The sequence below is a fragment of the Hyperolius riggenbachi genome, chromosome 1 (assembly GCF_040937935.1).
Source record: "Hyperolius riggenbachi isolate aHypRig1 chromosome 1, aHypRig1.pri, whole genome shotgun sequence".
NCBI lineage: Eukaryota > Metazoa > Chordata > Amphibia > Anura > Hyperoliidae > Hyperolius > Hyperolius riggenbachi.
The window spans coordinates 648,863,765-648,880,882 of NC_090646.1; the positions used below are offsets into that span (position 1 = coordinate 648,863,765).

Below are 17,118 nucleotides of genomic sequence, written 5' to 3' on the forward strand. Positions count from 1 at the left end.
AGCCCCAGCCACACGCACGTCCTTGATCGCGCTTGTGTCACCGGGACCGTCCTGCGCATGTGCAGTAGAGATTGTCCCATGCTGTGCTTGCGCAGAAGGCTCTCAGCCATGATCAGGAAGCACGCAGACCGGGGACACAAATCCAGAAGAAAGAGGGGTGCAGCAGGTGACAGGAACATTGGGGAGTGACGACAAGGGCACAGGATGGCTGCAAGGGGCTGGTAGATGCCCCAGGTAAGTTAAACTGGCTTTTTAAAATGTATTTTAGGTTCCCTTTATAGAGGAACTGTAGTAAAAAATAACATAATGAATAAAATTGTTAATTTATTTACAATATTCATTTATAAATTATGTAGTCAGTGTTTGCCCATTGTAAAATCATTCCTCTCCCTGATTTACATTATGATATTTATCACTGGTGGTGACATCTTTAGTCTTGTCAGGTGGACTGTGGAATGTTAATTTTTGAGAGTTCTGAAGCCAGTACAAAATATACCTGGTCTCCCACAATGCTCTGGGAAAAGAATTCTGCATAGCTAAACAGCCTAGGCTGTGACATCACTGGGAAGGCGGGCCTACATACCAATACAAAGCAATTGTAGCTATAGGAAATGTTTCTGATGCTGAAACCAGGAAAATGAATGTAAGAGTGGGTATCCTGAATAATTGACTGCATTCTGCTGTATGATGTTATGGTGTCTCTTCAAAGTGTAACTGTCGGGTATAAAATAAAGAAAATCAATTCTTTATTTTTATTTGGTAAACAAGTAACCAGGCAATCCAAAAGTTAACATTACTATTACTTTTCTTGTTGATAAATGATCATTGCCCAGTTTATCTGACTCTTATTTGGTACACACAAAATTTGGTACACAAAAAATAAGTTGCAGGGCATGCTGGGTTGTTTTTTTTTTTGCTTCTGTACTTCCCCTCAGACTTAACTAATGCAGCGTGATTGGCTGAAGCCTCTTTCCCATCTGTTTTCCCCTCCCACATCTCTGTTCCTCTCTGATTGGCCAATATTTCTCATGCTGAGACAATGCACTTTCTATAGTGAAGGGCCCATGCATACACAATTAGGCAGAGGAGAGTAAGGGAGGAAATGACATCAGGATTGGCTTCAAAATAGCCACAGTTCAAATGAGAAAGCCTAAGAAGGATTTTCTCTTTTTTTGCTATAGTAAAATCGCTCAAATCAAAATGTGGACAGTGCAATACATATGTTATATAAGCAGAGCAAGTATTTATCTACTTATATGTTGTTGTTTTTTCTGAGATAGTATGGCTGACAGCTCCTCTTTAATTCAAAAATAGAAAAAAAAACGAAAAAACAATAACAGCAATTTCTGCCACTTAATATTAATGTTTTAAGAAGATTTTTAGAAGCCGGCGTCATAATGCCTGGCCATAAACGCGGCTAGCGTAATATCATTACGCTTGTACAAAATTACCCCGCGAAAGGCTGGAGAGGAGATGTGTCTTTTTACTACCTGACAATTACTTTTAAGGAATTCCTTCTCTTTCTTTATGTGTGAAATTTTCGCAATCCACATATGAGGACGGCTGCAGTGTAATTGCTTTTTCTTCCTCTCTCCGAAAATCAGATGTCATTTTCTCCTGAAAGAACTGGGGGGGGGGGGGGGACCAAATTGTTCTATACATTAAATTGAGCAACATCTGAGAGCCTTCCTCAATTAAACGATTTAAATGAAAAAGATTGCACTGCAACTCCATCATATCCTGCCGAAATAAAGCGGCCCTTGATGCAAATCGTCCCTGGCAGCCGAGGAGCGGCGAGCGACTAATGAGAACGGACGCGGCCATGGAGGTCACTTGTAATTGTTATCATGCACAATATTAAACTGTCACGTAAACAGTTTGTCAGCTCCGCTTCAGAGCAGCCGGCCACCCTTTTGATTAGCCCAGTTATTCGCTATTAATTAAAAATACGCACATATTAATAAAACAAAGCAAGTGTGTGATTTACAGACGGGCTATGAAAGCCAGGCTTCAAGCAGCTAAATACGCAAATGAAATACAACAGATGTGAAATATCCTGCCTGCCAGAAGACAATTCTGTCCAGTCACAGTTCTGTGATCGGCCAGAGGGCAGTCACTAAACAAAACTGACTCCAACTCATACTGACTGGGCTGTGAAAAGTTGCGGCACACCGATTACACCATTTCTGTGGCCCCTCCTCCTATCAGCAAACTCTCAGTACAGCACAGCTAGCACTGAATGCTTGTCCCAGACAAATGTAATCATGCAGAAAAATCATTGCAACAATTCTCGTAATACATACAAATGCAAATATGCCACGGAAGCTTCATACACACACTAGACTATCGTCATTAGCAAATAGCAAGTGAAGGATCCAGATAACCATATCGGTTGTGATCGGTTGCGATGCTGAAACCAGCTTGCAAAGAGAACAAAGATAGGGACACCAAGAGGTAAATATAGTGTATGTACTGGTAATAGGGGAGGAAGTTGGTAGAGCAAATACAAATATACTCACAAAGCAGGGTTACCTCAAAGGCAACCACTGCAATAGCAGAGGGGGAGACCCCACTCAGGATTAAGAAGTTGCTCTCCGTACATCAGGTAAAAAGTGGATGACACACACAGAGGCGCTTGGCCCAGCTACAGACCTGCACTGCACCTCCTACCTATTGCCTGATGAAGCGGGGTCATACCAGCGAAACGCGTTGCATTTTCCCCTGGAGTATGCAAATAACTTTGTTCTGCTAAAATTTGTTGCCATATTTTGTGTTTGTTTGGAAGAGGTAAGTCCCTCACTGTCTAAACAAATTTTAAACTTTTTGGACATTTTTATTCTTCTGGTGCCTCTGTGCCTCTGTATCCCTGTTACATTGATGCTGAAACCAGGATGTTTGAGGCCTCTTACACACTGCGATGCACCGCGGTACTCTTCCCCACTGGTTCTCCACCGCAAGGCAAGTATAATAATAATAATAATAATAATAATAATAATAATTCTAATACTAATAATAATAATAATAATTCTAATAATAATAAGTCTAAGGAGACATGTACACTTTATGCAATGTGACGCGGTGCGGCAGAAGTATAAAAATTGTCACAATGCTGGCGTAAAGGCTGCAGCGGGTTACCGCATGATCCAGGCCTAACGCATGGATCAGACAGTAATGCAAGTCAATGGATAACGCAGGCAGTGTGCACGACAGGAGCACGATGTGACGCGGCAAGCATGCGCGGGACGGGAATCCCAGAGACGTTCTTCCTACATAGCAGGAAGTACATCACTAGCCGGTGGCGGACCTATGCATATGACCTTGTCGCTGCACCGCCTCTTTTCTGCGGTGAGCACACAGCATCGCAAGCATCAAGTGTAAAACCGGCCTAACGTAAAATTAGGTAACGTAAAATTAGGTATACTTGAATGCATACTACATGTTGTTACATGTCCTCTTTAAAGAGGAACTCCAGTGAAAAGAATGTGATTAAAAAAGTGCTTCATTTTTACAATAATTATGTATAAATGATTTAGTCAGTGTTTGTAAGAAATCTTTCTTCTCCCTTATATACATTCTGACATTTATCACATGGTGACATCTTTACTGCTGGCAGGTGATGTCACTGGAAGGAGATGCTGCTTGCTTTTTTTTGGCAGTTGGAAACAGCTGTAAACAGCTATTTCCCACAATGAAATGAGGTTCACAGGCACGAAACTGGCAGGACCATGGTCCTGACATCACACTGTGGGAGGGGTTTCACCCCAATATCAGCCATACAGAGCCACCTTACACTCGTCAATGTTCCACCATGAGTTTGTTGGTTAGTCTGTACCACAGCGCCCCCCGATGAGCCGTTTGTGAAAAGGAATAGATTTCTCATGGAAAAGGGGGTATCCGCTACTCATTGGGATGAAGTTCAATTCTTGGTTACGGTTTCTCTTTAAAGAGAGTCTGAAGCGAGAATAGATCTCGCTTCAGACCTCATAGCTAGCAGGGGCATGCGTGCCCCTGCTAAAACGCCGCTATAGCGCGGCTTAACGGGGGTCCCTGTCCCCCCAAACCCCCTCCGTGCAGCGGGGGAGCGCTTCGTGGTTGGGGCAGGGCTAACCGCCGCAGCCCTGCCCCATGCGCGTCTGTCAGACGCGTATCTCCGCCTCTCCCCCGCCCCTCTCAGTCTTCCTTCACTGAGAGGGGCGGGGGAGAGGCGGCGATGTGCGTCTGATAGACGCGCTGGGAGGCAGGGCTGCAGCCGTTAGCCCTGCCTCCAGGAAGAGGGGAAAAGCGACCAAGTCTGCGACCAAGGTTTGCGGGGGGTGGGTTGAGGGTGAAGGGACCCCCGTTAAGCCGTGGGATAGCGGCGTTTTAGCAAGGGCACACGCAGTGGCGTAGCTAAGGAGCTGTGGGCCCCGATGCAAGTTTTACAGTGGGGCCCCCCAAACACTCTATACATAACAATTGATATGGCGCACCAAAACCTGCCAATGGCAACTACAGTGTCAGAGGTGCAAGAAGGGGATGGGGAACAGTTTGTTAATGATTACCACTATTCAAAGTATCTATAGACGTGATTATTATGAGTACAGGACCAATAGAGAGCTAATACTGTAGTTGAGGAAGGGCCCTACGGGGCCCCTCTGGCCCAAGGGCCCCGATGCGGTCGCTACCTCTGCACCCCCTATTGCTACGCCCCTGGGCACACGTGCCCCTGCTATATATAAGACCTGAAGCGAGATTTAGTCTCGCTTCAGTGTCTCTTTAAGGCACAACACTGTTACAATTCAATTTTATTTTCTTCAGTCTGTTTTAATTTGGCCCATTAGTGATGTCACGGAGCGATACTAGTTATTTAAGTGTGTTTTGGATAAACCTGCCAATAATTCCATTTCTATAAACAATAGTCCTAACGATTCCTGTCCTATTTTAGGGATTTGTTTTGAATCAATTGATAGCTCTGTAGAGGAGATCAGACCTTCCCCCTAATGGCTGTTTATTAATGCATTCACTGAAGTGCAGGCTGATGGGCTGAGCTAATAATAATGATGAACAGGTTTACATGGTGACCTGCATTAGAGGATACATCTTACCTCCTGGGTAATTGTGAGCACATGTCCTCAGCTCTGCAGCTCAATGGAATTCTTTTATTGATATCGCAGCAGTGCCCTTAAAAAAAAAAAATTCAGCATAAGTGGGGATGAAAAACTGGGCATTGAGTCACTTAAGGTGCGTACACACATGCAACTATAGTCGTTTGAAACGATCGTTCCCCGATCGTTTCAAACGACGATCGTTTAAAAAAAAGCAGCCAACGACCATCTAACGATGGACGAGCTAGAACAGGGGTCTCAAACTCAATTTACCTGGGGGGCCGCAGGAGGCAAAGCCAGGATGAGGCTGGGCCGCATAAGGTATTTCACAATCGCGGCGCATTGCCGCCTCTGCCCACCCCTCTCACTCTTCCTTCAAATGTGGGGCGGGGAGAGGTGGCGATCCGTGCGGCGATTGACGTCAGGAGGGGCAGAGCTTTCAGCTCTGCCCCTTCCAGGAAATGGCGGCGGATTGCCCCCAGGCGATTTGGGGGCACTGCAGCCCTCGTTTAGCGGCGGGGATGCGGCGGATTACTTGGGAGCACTGAAGCGAACTATAAGGAAGCTTTTGCAGGCGAGGGCCACAAAATATTGTATCGAGGGCCGCAAATGGCCCGCGGGCCGCGAGTTTGAGACCCCTGAGCTAGATTGTTAAAAACGAACAATCTAGCTTGGCGGATTTTTTCCAACGACGATCGTTTGCAAAAGTAGTTTATCGCTGGAAACGGTTGTTCGTACTAGGCTTGACATGCGCATTTCGCTATTTCTCCATGGAACTTTTCATTTTGATGCGCAAGCGCAATAGTTGCTTTACGTGATGTAACGTTCGTTCTAACGATCAGATCGTTACACACTTTTAAAAGCGAACTTTACTTAGGTCGTTCTTTCCTCAATTAAAAGATCGTTCGTCGTTCACAATGAACGATCGTTGTCGCATGTGTGTACGTAGCTTAAGGCACCTGGTACCAGCCTGCAATGTCTCCCAATTCATGCGATCAGTCATTCATTGGGTGCCAGCTGTGGTCAATCGTATATCAGTAAAGAGCAGTTATCCTACTATCAACTTTTCAGAAGCTTTCGGGTACAACTGGTTGCCAGTTGTTTACCCTATTGGGAAACCACAGTTACTCACTTATGGTGTCCATGCATGGTACAATTTTTGTATTAGTTTTCATTAGATAATTTTGTTCGATTATTCCATTAGATCGAATATAAAGTTTTTCCAACACGTCTGATCTGATTTTTATTGAAAAAAATTGGACAAGCGTTCGTTTTTCTTGATAGAAAAAAAGATTATTTTCAACTTTCATTCGATTCGATCGTTTTGGTTGAATAAACATGAAAATCAACCTTACTTATTGTACCATGTGTAGGCACCATTAAAGGGAACCTGAACCGAGAAAAATTATTTCAAATAAATACATGATGTGCCTGCAAATCAATATTACATACTTTCCTCGCCGTCAGTTCCTCTCAGAAGCTCACTGTTTTCTTCTAACGATTCCTACCAGTTCTGACAAGATTTTGTCAGAACTGAAATATATTAGTTGCTGTCAGTTATATATCAGTTGCTGCCAGTTATAACTGAAAGGTCCACTGATATGCAAGGTAATGTCCATGTTTCCCTATGGTTCACGTGGGTGATATTACAGCTTAACAGTGTGCTGACCAGGAAGCTGTTATGGGGTAATGGCCATTTTCAAAATGGAGGATAGAGAATTCCATTGATCACAGTGGACAAACAGGACGCAGGGTAGGAGAAAGAGATTAACGAGTAGACTACAATGGGAGCTAAGTATAACCTGTGTATGTTTATTTTGACTTGTTATTTTCAGTTCAGGTTTGCTTTAAAGCTGAATTATCGCAAATACCTGCTGTTTTAAGAAGGCAAATTACTCCAAGCATTGCTTTTAGTAGGAGGGCTTTTGGTCTCTTTTAGCCCCCTATACATTCCTAGTGGTTTGAGCTATCTGGGTATTCTGTAGTATTGGTCCAAGCCCTATGGCTCTATAAAATGTATAAGCTGTAGGCTTGCTATAAAACTGCAGCTCTGGATGTCTAGAAGCCTAGGTTTAGGGGCATATTAGAGATAATTTACATATTCAGGAGTGATGCATCATGGGAAACCACAGTTGTTCACTAAAAGTGCAAATGTCTTCTGTTTTAAGAAGGCGTATTACACACAGAATTCAAGATAAAGAGGCCTATCGCGCCGCTCACTCCCACACCAGCGTCCAAAGCCTGAGGGATCCTCCGGTAGCAGCCCCGTTCTCTGCGGCCAGTTGGGCATACTGCATAAGCGCGGCCCGGCCACACACGCCCGCCCCCGTCGCCGCGAGCTATCTGCGGCTGCACAGTACTACTGCGCTGACGAAAAACGCTTCCACCCATGGGAACGAGACGGGGGAGTGTCCGTACCACGCCTGCGCTGACTGGTCCTAACTGGCCGGAGATAACAGGGCTGCTACAAGGAGGGGCTGGAGGAAGCCCCATGTATGTATAAAACTTTTACCTTCTTTTGTCTCAGGTACACTTTAAAGAGACACTGAAACGAAAAAAAATGATGATATCATGAATTGGTTGTGTAGTACGGATAATTACTAGAACATTAGTAGCAAAGAAAATATTCTCATATTTTTATTTTCAATTATATATATATTTTTTATAACATTGCATCATCCTCTAACAGTGGCGTAGCTAAGGAGCTATGGGCCCCGGTGCAAGTTTTGCATTGGGGCCCCCCCAAGCATTCTATACATAGCAATTGATACGGTTCTCCAAGACCAATAAAGTACAACCACAGTGTCAGAGGTGCAAGAAGGGGATGGGAAACAGTTTAACAATGATTACTAGTATTCAAAATAGTGACAGAGGCGCAATTCGTGCTACTGACGAGCTACTGTTTGTCCCCTATCTTATTGCCTGATGAAGCGGGGTGTGCCTGCGAAACGCGTTGCATCTTTTGGGGTACCAATAATAAATTTATTTGTTTAATTCAGACAGTATTTTGAGTCTGCTTTCCGGAGGTAAGTCCACCACTGCCTCCCAGCAAATTTTAAAATTTTTATTACCTTTTATCCTGCTGGCGCCTCTGTTCTCTTACGATATTACTAGTATTCAAAGCATCTATAGAAGTGAATATTGTCAGCACAGGACCAATAAAGAGCTAATACTGTGGTTGAGGGTGGGCCCCTTCTGGTCCAAGGACCCCGATGCGGGCGCTACCTCTACACCTTCTATTGCTACGCCACTGTTCTCTAACATTTGCAGTTTACACACTACTCAGCATTCTAAATGATTTTACAGAGCAAGCTAGTGGACTTTTGAACCCTTCTTTGCAGAGAAAAAGAAAATACAGTGACTGACAGTTGAGATAACAAGCTTCAGAAGACAGAGCTCTCTGACACTTTTAAAGTCATGGAGCTCAATTGGTCTTTTGCATAGATAACAACTGGAGTTTCTTAACTCTTCCTGTACTAGAAACAATATTAGACTTCTGTCTCTGCTCCTAATGTTTGATTTCTTAGCTGTACAACACATACAAATCATATCTTTTTTTTTTTAATTTGTGTCTTTTTTAATTGTGGTAGACTGGTAGGAACCCACAGATCTATTATGAGACAAGGGTATCTTCTTTTTACACTGAAACAAAGCAGTCATTTAATATCTCAACTTTAGTTTGATCTTTCACAACCAAATTCTCTGCCTGGTCTCTAAGAGGACCTATTATTCTCAGTCTTCTTTCTGACTTTATATATGTGTAATAACAATTTTGGTATTTGACTTAATATCACTAGAGAACTGTTTTTTAGTATCCAGTTGTGCTAGCCTGCATACCTTTTTACAGGTTTTATTACACTTTATATTTCAGTCCCCTAAGCTTTTGGATCCTAAATGTCCTTCCTTTCACTGTTAATCATGCTCAATACAGTTTTATCTATATATGCTGTATTTCTAGAATATTTCATAAGGGATGTATATACTACAAAATATATTAACAGTTTGTTTGAAAGATGTCCAATGCTTTCTGGGGTTTGTATCCTGTAATTTTCTATCCCAGTCTACAAGGCTCAGTGTATCTCCAAGCTTATTACTTGTCCAAAATCTATCATCTACTGGTATTTTGTAGTAATGTTATTGTTTTAAAGGTGCCATCTTTTCGCTTTTTTTTTTTTTTTTTTAACATTCTTTGAACACTCTGAATGTGACTTTCCTATTGAATTCAATAGATGTACTAAAATGACAAAGAAGTGGGAAAATTCTTCTATGAAAGAATGAGAAGGGGTGACTATAGAGGAGTCTCCTACCTATACCTAACACTAACCTCCCCCATGCCTACGCCTGACACTAACCTTCTCCCTACCTATACCTAAAACTAACCTCCATCCTACCTATACCTAACACTAAGCTCCCCCCACCCATGCCTGACACTAATTTCCTCCCTGCCTACACCTAACACTAACTTACCCCATACCTATGCTTGACACTAACCTCCTCCCTACCTACACCTTACACTAACCTCTCTCCTACCTATGCCTGACACTAACCTCCTTCCTACCTATGCCTAACACTAACCTCTCCTGCCTATACCTAATACTAGCCTCCCACTACCTACACCTAACACTAACCTCCCCCTTGCATACACCTAACAGTAACCTCCTCCCTACCTACACCTAATACTAACCTCCCTCTTGCATACACCTAATACTAACCTTCCCCTACCTACACCTAACACTAACCTTCCCCTACCTGCATCTACCACTAAACTCCGCCCCCCACCTATGCCTAACACTAGCCTACCCCCATTTCACCCTCCCAATGTCTAACTCTAACCACTCTTCTCCACACCTAACCCTAACCTCACCTACCTGCAGACGAAATCCATGCGCCTTCCTCTGCTATTTAAAACCCCCCACCTCTATCTCAGCCACTCTTTTGGAGTTTGAGTACATTGCACCGCAACCAGCTCCACTCTATTGATAGCTGGAGTTTGACCATGTCGTAGCCATGCTCCAGTGCCCAAGTTGCCCACTATGTTCTGCCATAGCTGCAATTTACGTTGTGGGCTATGGCGCAGTGGCGCACCCAAGTTTCCAGACACACTATGCTCCCAAATTGACAAATCGCCTGCTTCACCCACAATGTTATCCAATCTAGAAAATGTGTTCCTTTTGAACCGTTCCTCTGAGTTGGTCTCCATCCCGAGTTGGTCTCCTGCCCGTAATCGCTTGTACGCCGTCAGAGCGCAGAGTTGGCGAGCAGCAGAGGTTGAACACCCGGACGCTTGCTTTTCAATCTAGTATAAAAATAGTTTCAGCTTGATATCCGATTATGACTTTTGCTGACTATTCTCCCATTAACCTTTTTGTTATGAAGTTCCGCATTGATTTAATGTTCGGGGTAGTCTCGTTTTCTATGGATTAATTCCATTAACTTTGACGTACAGACGCTAGTTGTCTGAAAATGTCATCTATTGATCCCCAAGACTTATATTTCAGAATGAAACCCGGTATGTGTTTTGCTAATGCCATCTTTTAGCGGTCAGCGGTGTAAGGTGGATAACTTCGTAAACTATCGGTACAAGAGCGCGCTCGCTTTATAGAGCTGATAAACTTTCTAATGATGAGCTGCAGAGGCTAAGGTGGAACTCCGCTTTTAGTGGAAAAATATGTTATGCTTTCAATTTAGTCTTATACCCTGCCAGGAGAGGATTTATGGCCAACCATCATTTAGATTCCTTACTTTAGGCTACTTGCACACCAAGACGTTGTGTTAGGTGCCACGTTAAGGTCGCATAACGTGCACCTAACACAACGTATGGTGCTGCAAGAAAGGACGGTAGAGTGAGCCGCGTTAGGCGGCTCTATCCCTATAAGGTCTCCCAGAGTGGCGCTGATTGGCCGGCGGGACCACGTGATGCGGAGCGAGCAGGGCCGGGCCGAGGCATAGGCTGGAGAGGCTCCAGCCTCAGGGTGCAGTGTAGGAGGGGGTGCAGAATTCATTCAGCTGTCATTCTTAATTGTGTTTGAAGCAGAAAGAAATAAGAAAAGGGGATACATGGCAGTGACTGCAAGCCAGATAACTAGATATTGAGGTGTTGGGGAGGTTGTGGGCCCTGTGGCGCCTCTTAGTCTAATAGCAATCAGTGTGTGATGGCTGGGGTGGGAGGGATGGAGGGGCGCACTTTGGTGTCTCAGCCTTGGGTGCTGGAGGACCTTGTCCCGGCTCTGGGAGCGAGACACTCCGCATCACGTGGTCCCGCCGGCCAATCAGCTGCTGCCAGTGCAGTGAATATTAAGTAGCCATGTGCACGGCTACTGTAGCTGGCTCTCCCCGCCTCCTCTCTGCCCCCCACTGAGCATGTGCAAACAGTCTAATGCGGCTATAGCCGCTGTAACGCCGTAGCATGCTGCACTTTCGGGAGAACGTGCAGCGTTACATGTAACGCAACGTGGGCTGTGTGAACAGCCCACTTGTGTTACATTGCTGTGCGTTGGGGGAGCGTTACAGGCGCACTAACGTGCGCCTGTAACGTCCCTGTGTGTAAGCAGCCTTAAAGTACACCTGAGAAGGGCAAATTAAAGGGTTTGATACTTACCCGAGGCTTTCTCCAGCACCATGAGCAGCGATGCGCAGTGGCTGGATAGTGTAATGGTTAAGGGCTCTGCCTCTGACACAGGAGACCTGGGTACAAATCTCGGCTCTGCCTGTTCAGTAAGCCAGCACCTATTCAGTAAGGAGTTTCTTGGGCAAGTCTCCCTAACACTGCTACTACCTACTGTGTGCGCTCTAGTGGCTGCCTCGCAAGCGCTTTGAGTCCGACAGGAGAAAGGCGCTATACAAATACTGCATGCGCAAAAGAGCAGACTGGCGCGATTGAGCTTGATTACTGGGACCGATATCAGGAGAACAGAGGCACTCAGGAGGACGGCGAGTGACGCATCGCTGCTCATGGGGCTGGAGGAAGTCCCGGGTAAGTATCAAATCTTTTTATTTGCCCACCCCAGGTACACCTAAATTTTTGTGCATACATAATGCAGTCCTTGCACGGAGCTCCTGAGGCCACATTCACAGAGACTGTACCATTGTGTACCCTGACTGAGAGAGTAGGAATGCAGCAGATTGGGACAGCAACGCCACACCTTATGCATGTATTATAGAGTATAGTGAACAGTCAATGCAAAGTACTGTTAATGCGCAAGTTTAGCAGCACCGCACTGCATGCAGTGCATTACCATACCACAACCTGTTATACTGCAACACACCCGCCGCACTGTGAGCGTCGCAGAGGTGTTGCATGGCAGTGCGGTGGCAGAGAAAAATGGGCCGTAGCCGGGAGCGCTTTGCACATGCACACTACTAAGTTGACTCGTAGTGTGCATGCGCAGAGTGCTCCTGGCCACAGGAACACAATCAATGACTTGTGCCGCCGGGCCTAGCGCATGCGCATTTCTGCTGACCCGGTCAACCCAATGTATGCTTCTGCTGGCTTTTAGGTGACAACAAAAGTGAACAGAGATGGCCCGGGGGGGAGCAGTGGGCATGAGGACTAGTGATGGGCGAACAGTGTTCGCCACTGTTCGGGTTCACCCGGATTTTGGCCTGTTCGGGTTCGGTTCGGCACCCCCCGAACACCTCATGGTGTTCGTGAGGGTGTTCGGGCACGCTGCCCGAACCCGAACAGGCCTTCTTTGTTCGGCCGAACACAGCTGTGTCCGGCCGAACATAGCCCCCTATAGGGTCCCAGCATAAAGGGAGAGCATGCCCCGAGCGCGGGGGGGGGGGGGGGGGGGGCGGAAATGCCCCCATCCCTCCCCGCTAAGCTCTCCCTTTTGCCGGTCCCCTATAAAGTTAAATTTAAGCCCCCCAAAAGAACCTGAGGAGGAGGGCAGGAAGCGGGCAGCCGGAGATGCTAGGCGCTAGTACCATCTGGTACTTCCGCCCTCTCTTGACGCACTTCCTGTTTACATTTGAAGTCGCGTCAAGAGAGCGCAGAATTCCCGCGATGACGCGTACGAGGGTACGTGTCATCATGTGGCTGCCCGCTTCCTGCCCTCCTCCTCAGGTACTTTTGGGGGGCTTAAATTTAACATTATAGGGAACCGGCAAAAGGGAGAGCTTAGCGGGGAGGGGTGGGGGGCATTTCCGACCCCCCCGCGCTCGGGGCATGCTCTCACTTTATGCTGGGACCCTATAGGGGCCCCAAAGGGATATGTTCGGGTTGGGTTCGGGGTTCGGCTCGAACATGCCGAACATCAGGGGCATGTTCGGCCGAACCACACCGAACCCGAACATCCAGATGTTCGCCCAACACTAATGAGGACTGCTCCCTGTACGTGCCCCCATTCTTACAACCTGTGAAAATTACTTGGGAAAAAATTAGATATTTACCTTGCATGACCGCACTGCGCCTGCACAATAGCACTGACCCGCTTTGGCAGAAAAAGCTGAAGCCTATCCAGTTGAGGCCTGGAACCCGCTACAAATCGCAAATCGCTAGCGTTTTTATTAACATTTTGTAAGCGATTTCATGAGCGTTTTCCGGTGCTTTTGGGTGCGGTTTTTAAAAAGTGTAAGCTTTTTGCCAGCGACTGTGAAGCGATTTGCGATTTTAATTATTTATTTTATTAATTTATTTTATTTATTTACCGATATTCAACTATCGACACTGTTCCTGCACCCGATTTCCCGATTTTCAATTCACACATGTCCTTATCGGACCAGAGTATCATAGTCATAAAACTAAACGGAACAACTCCGCACGAGAAGACGCGTTCCTTCTCTCTCTCCGATCAGCGTTCCACATCTTCACCAAGCGACAGCAGCCTGTTCCCTCCCCCGTTTCGTATTTTTAATCAAATCCTACAGTTCAAGTCATCTGTGCCCCTTTTTAAATTAAAATACAAAACAATGCAGGCCCTTTCAGCATCCAGGCCCGAGCCCATTGTTGCCGCGGAGCGGCGGTGAAAAGCCTCAGAGCAACTCTCCTAACCCCCATTGAGGAAGCTCAGCTGTTCAACGCTGCGATATTCTAACCTGACAAAACAGGGCTCAGATAAAAGTCTCTGGCTTGTGCACTCGAGTTCTAAAGGTCTCCTTGTAATGATACCTTCACAAAGATTGCCTGGAACATTGTCCTCCTCCACGTCCTGCCGGCCTGTTTTTTAATTGTAATTTAGAACGTTAAGCATTTGCCCCGGCGGTTGCCTGAAATTTCCTGAGATCTGCTGCAAAGCGAGGCAGACAAAGGACCCATGAATGAGATCAAATTGAGTTGTACGAGTGACCAGATGGGGTCCGACGCTTTAACGCCGCTTCGCCTATTCATGAAAAAAAAAATAAAGAATAAAAAGGAGATAAAAATAAAAAAGTAAAAAAAAAATAAAACAACTCTTCTGCAAACAGGCTGCTGCGGCTGCTCTACTAGCACTTGGAATTGATAAAAAAAAAAAAAAGAAATAAAGAAATAAATAAAATAAAATGCCACAGTTTTGAAAACGCGCTTCACTCTACGAATTTACCGTCTAGAAAATTGTTTATTACACGGCCGAGATTTCCTTTGATCTATAATATTCATACAAAAGCGATTATTAAAACCTGCGGCTGGAGCAGGCAAGGTGGATTTCAACTAATTAAATGTTTTCTTTCTTCGTTTATAAAAAAAACAAACAAAAAAACCCTCTTGATTGAACCTATATCCAAAGCGGAGCAATAAGCGTGAAATGTCGAAAGAGGACCTGTAAGGAGAGGAATACGGAGGCAGCCATGTTTAAAGTGGGCCTTATCTCTTGCATGGGACAGAAAGAAAACAGAGAAATCCACCCTGTATGCATTTAGAGAGTTAAGCCTGTCTAATTCCCCCTCATCTGTGACTATTTTAATTTGATCTCTCAGCTGTATCAGCTCAGGAATCTCCTCTGCCTTGGCAAAGCAGTTAATTTGTAAACACAGGATGTTAACAATATGTCTGCTTCCATGAAAGCAGGAAGTAGACACACTGCAAATTTATTGGAGGTTTTGTATCAGCCGTAACAAAGAAATGTTTTTTTTTTAAAGGTTATTATGCTATTGCGTATCTTTTAGACCAGAGAGGAAGTTCTGAGTTTAGGTCCGCTTTCACCAGTACCGGTTGCATGCTTGTCATTCTGATTTTCTGGCTTCGGACGTGTCTAGGTTTCACACCAGAATAACTGTGGATTGGAGTCGGAGTGGAATCAGTACACATGATCTCATGGCCGGATTTACCAGTAGGCGCTTAGGCATGTGCCTAGAAGTTTGTGCTGAAAAAGCTTGCGAAATCTGCTTAGTCTCTCCCCCTCCATCCTTGACCCATCATCTGCTCCTGCCTGCCTCGTCATCTGCCAGTGCCGGATTGCTAAATGGAAGCAGGAAATTTGGGTGCCTGGGGCTAATGGACTATTTGGGCATCCCATTGGCGCTAATGCAAAATTATCAGCTATTGGGCGCCAAAAGCAGAAATTGGACACCCGATAAATACTCCGTCTAACCAAAAGGTTTTTTTTAAAAATTATCGTTTCCAAATTCGTTTTGAAAATTATCATTTTGAAATGTATTGTCTTTGAAATGTATCAGGTTTTTCTTAACCAGTTCGCGTCCCTGGGGTTTTCCCCCTAAAAAACCCAAGCAATTTTCTACATTTCACAGGTCTCCTATTCATTAGCCAATAACTTTAGCAGTACTTATCACAAATAAATGATCTATACCTTGTTTTTTTCGCCACCAATTAGGCTTTCTTTGGGTGGTACTTTTTGCTAAGAACTATTTTATTTATCTATGCATTATAATGGAAATATGGTGAAAAAAATGTAAAAAGTAATTTTTCCTTAGTTTGCAGCCATTATAGTTTGAAAATAAAAAGTGTTGCTAAAGATTAAACCCTCACATTTTATTTGACCTTGTGTCCTGGTTATTACAACATTTAAATTATGTTCCTAGTACAATGTATGGCGACAATATTTTATTTGGAAATGAAGGTGTATTTTTTCCATTTTTTGTTTTTGCTTTTCTCATTGTAGTTTATCAGTAATTAAAAGCCAGTATTTGTATTATATAACAGTAACACGCCCTCATGGTGTACATATTTAAAAAGCTAAGTCCCTAAGGTAACAATGTATGTATTCTCTTTTCAATTCTGTTACTTTTCTTTCTTTTTACAAATGTTTTACTTTGGCACAGCGTATATAAAAATAATAATTGTATTGCTTTTGATTCAGTTTGTCATGAAAAGAAAATCAGTTGACATAGGCCTTAGCCCTAATATACCTCAAATTGTATTCTCTTGCTTGTCACGGTTAAAATGATACCCCATATACATAATCAGGTAGCTATTTGGGCTCACAGCAGCCTCTTCACCACGAGTAGCACCAATGACTTTTTCAAGGCCATTTTTTTCACCAGATGTAACATTGTCATTCTTTCTTATCAAAGCCGCTACAGCATCAGGACATTCAATACACGTCACAAATGTCACCATTCTGAAAACTAGAGACCCAGGTCTACTCAAATATTGCCATTTTGTAACAGTCGCACTTATGCATTTTTCATGAAATTTGAACGTAACATTGAAAATGCTGTTTTTTTACAGTTTTTTTTCACTTTGCAACGAAAATAAAGTCAGGTGACATAGGCCTTAGCCCTAATATACCTCAAATTGTATTCTCTTGCATGTCATAGTTAAAGTGATACCCCATATACATAATCAGGTAGCTATTTGGGCTCACAGCAGCCTCTTAACCACGAGTAGCACCAATGACTTTTTCAAGGCTATTTTTTTCACCAGATTTAACATTGTCATTCTTTCTTATCAAAGCCCCTGGAGCATCAGAACATTCAATATATGTCACAAATGTCACCATTCTGAAAACTAGAGATTCAGGTCTACTCAGATATTGCCATTTTGTAACAGTCGGACTGATGCGGTTTTCATGAAATTTGAACATAACTTTGAAAATGCTGTTTTTTACAGTTTTTTTTTCACTTTTGTCATGAAAATAAAGTCAGGTGACATAGGCCT

At 44.2% G+C, this 17,118-nt stretch overlaps 1 protein-coding gene and 1 long non-coding RNA gene across 2 annotated transcripts in view; one reads left to right on the top strand and one right to left on the bottom strand.

Moving 5' to 3' along the window:
* ST8SIA5 (ST8 alpha-N-acetyl-neuraminide alpha-2,8-sialyltransferase 5) overlaps nt 1–17,118 on the top strand; it is a 989,793-nt gene that overhangs the window by 78,352 nt on the left and 894,323 nt on the right. The window lies entirely within an intron of this gene.
* LOC137531562 (uncharacterized) overlaps nt 1–17,118 on the bottom strand; it is a 57,087-nt gene that overhangs the window by 9,535 nt on the left and 30,434 nt on the right. The window lies entirely within an intron of this gene.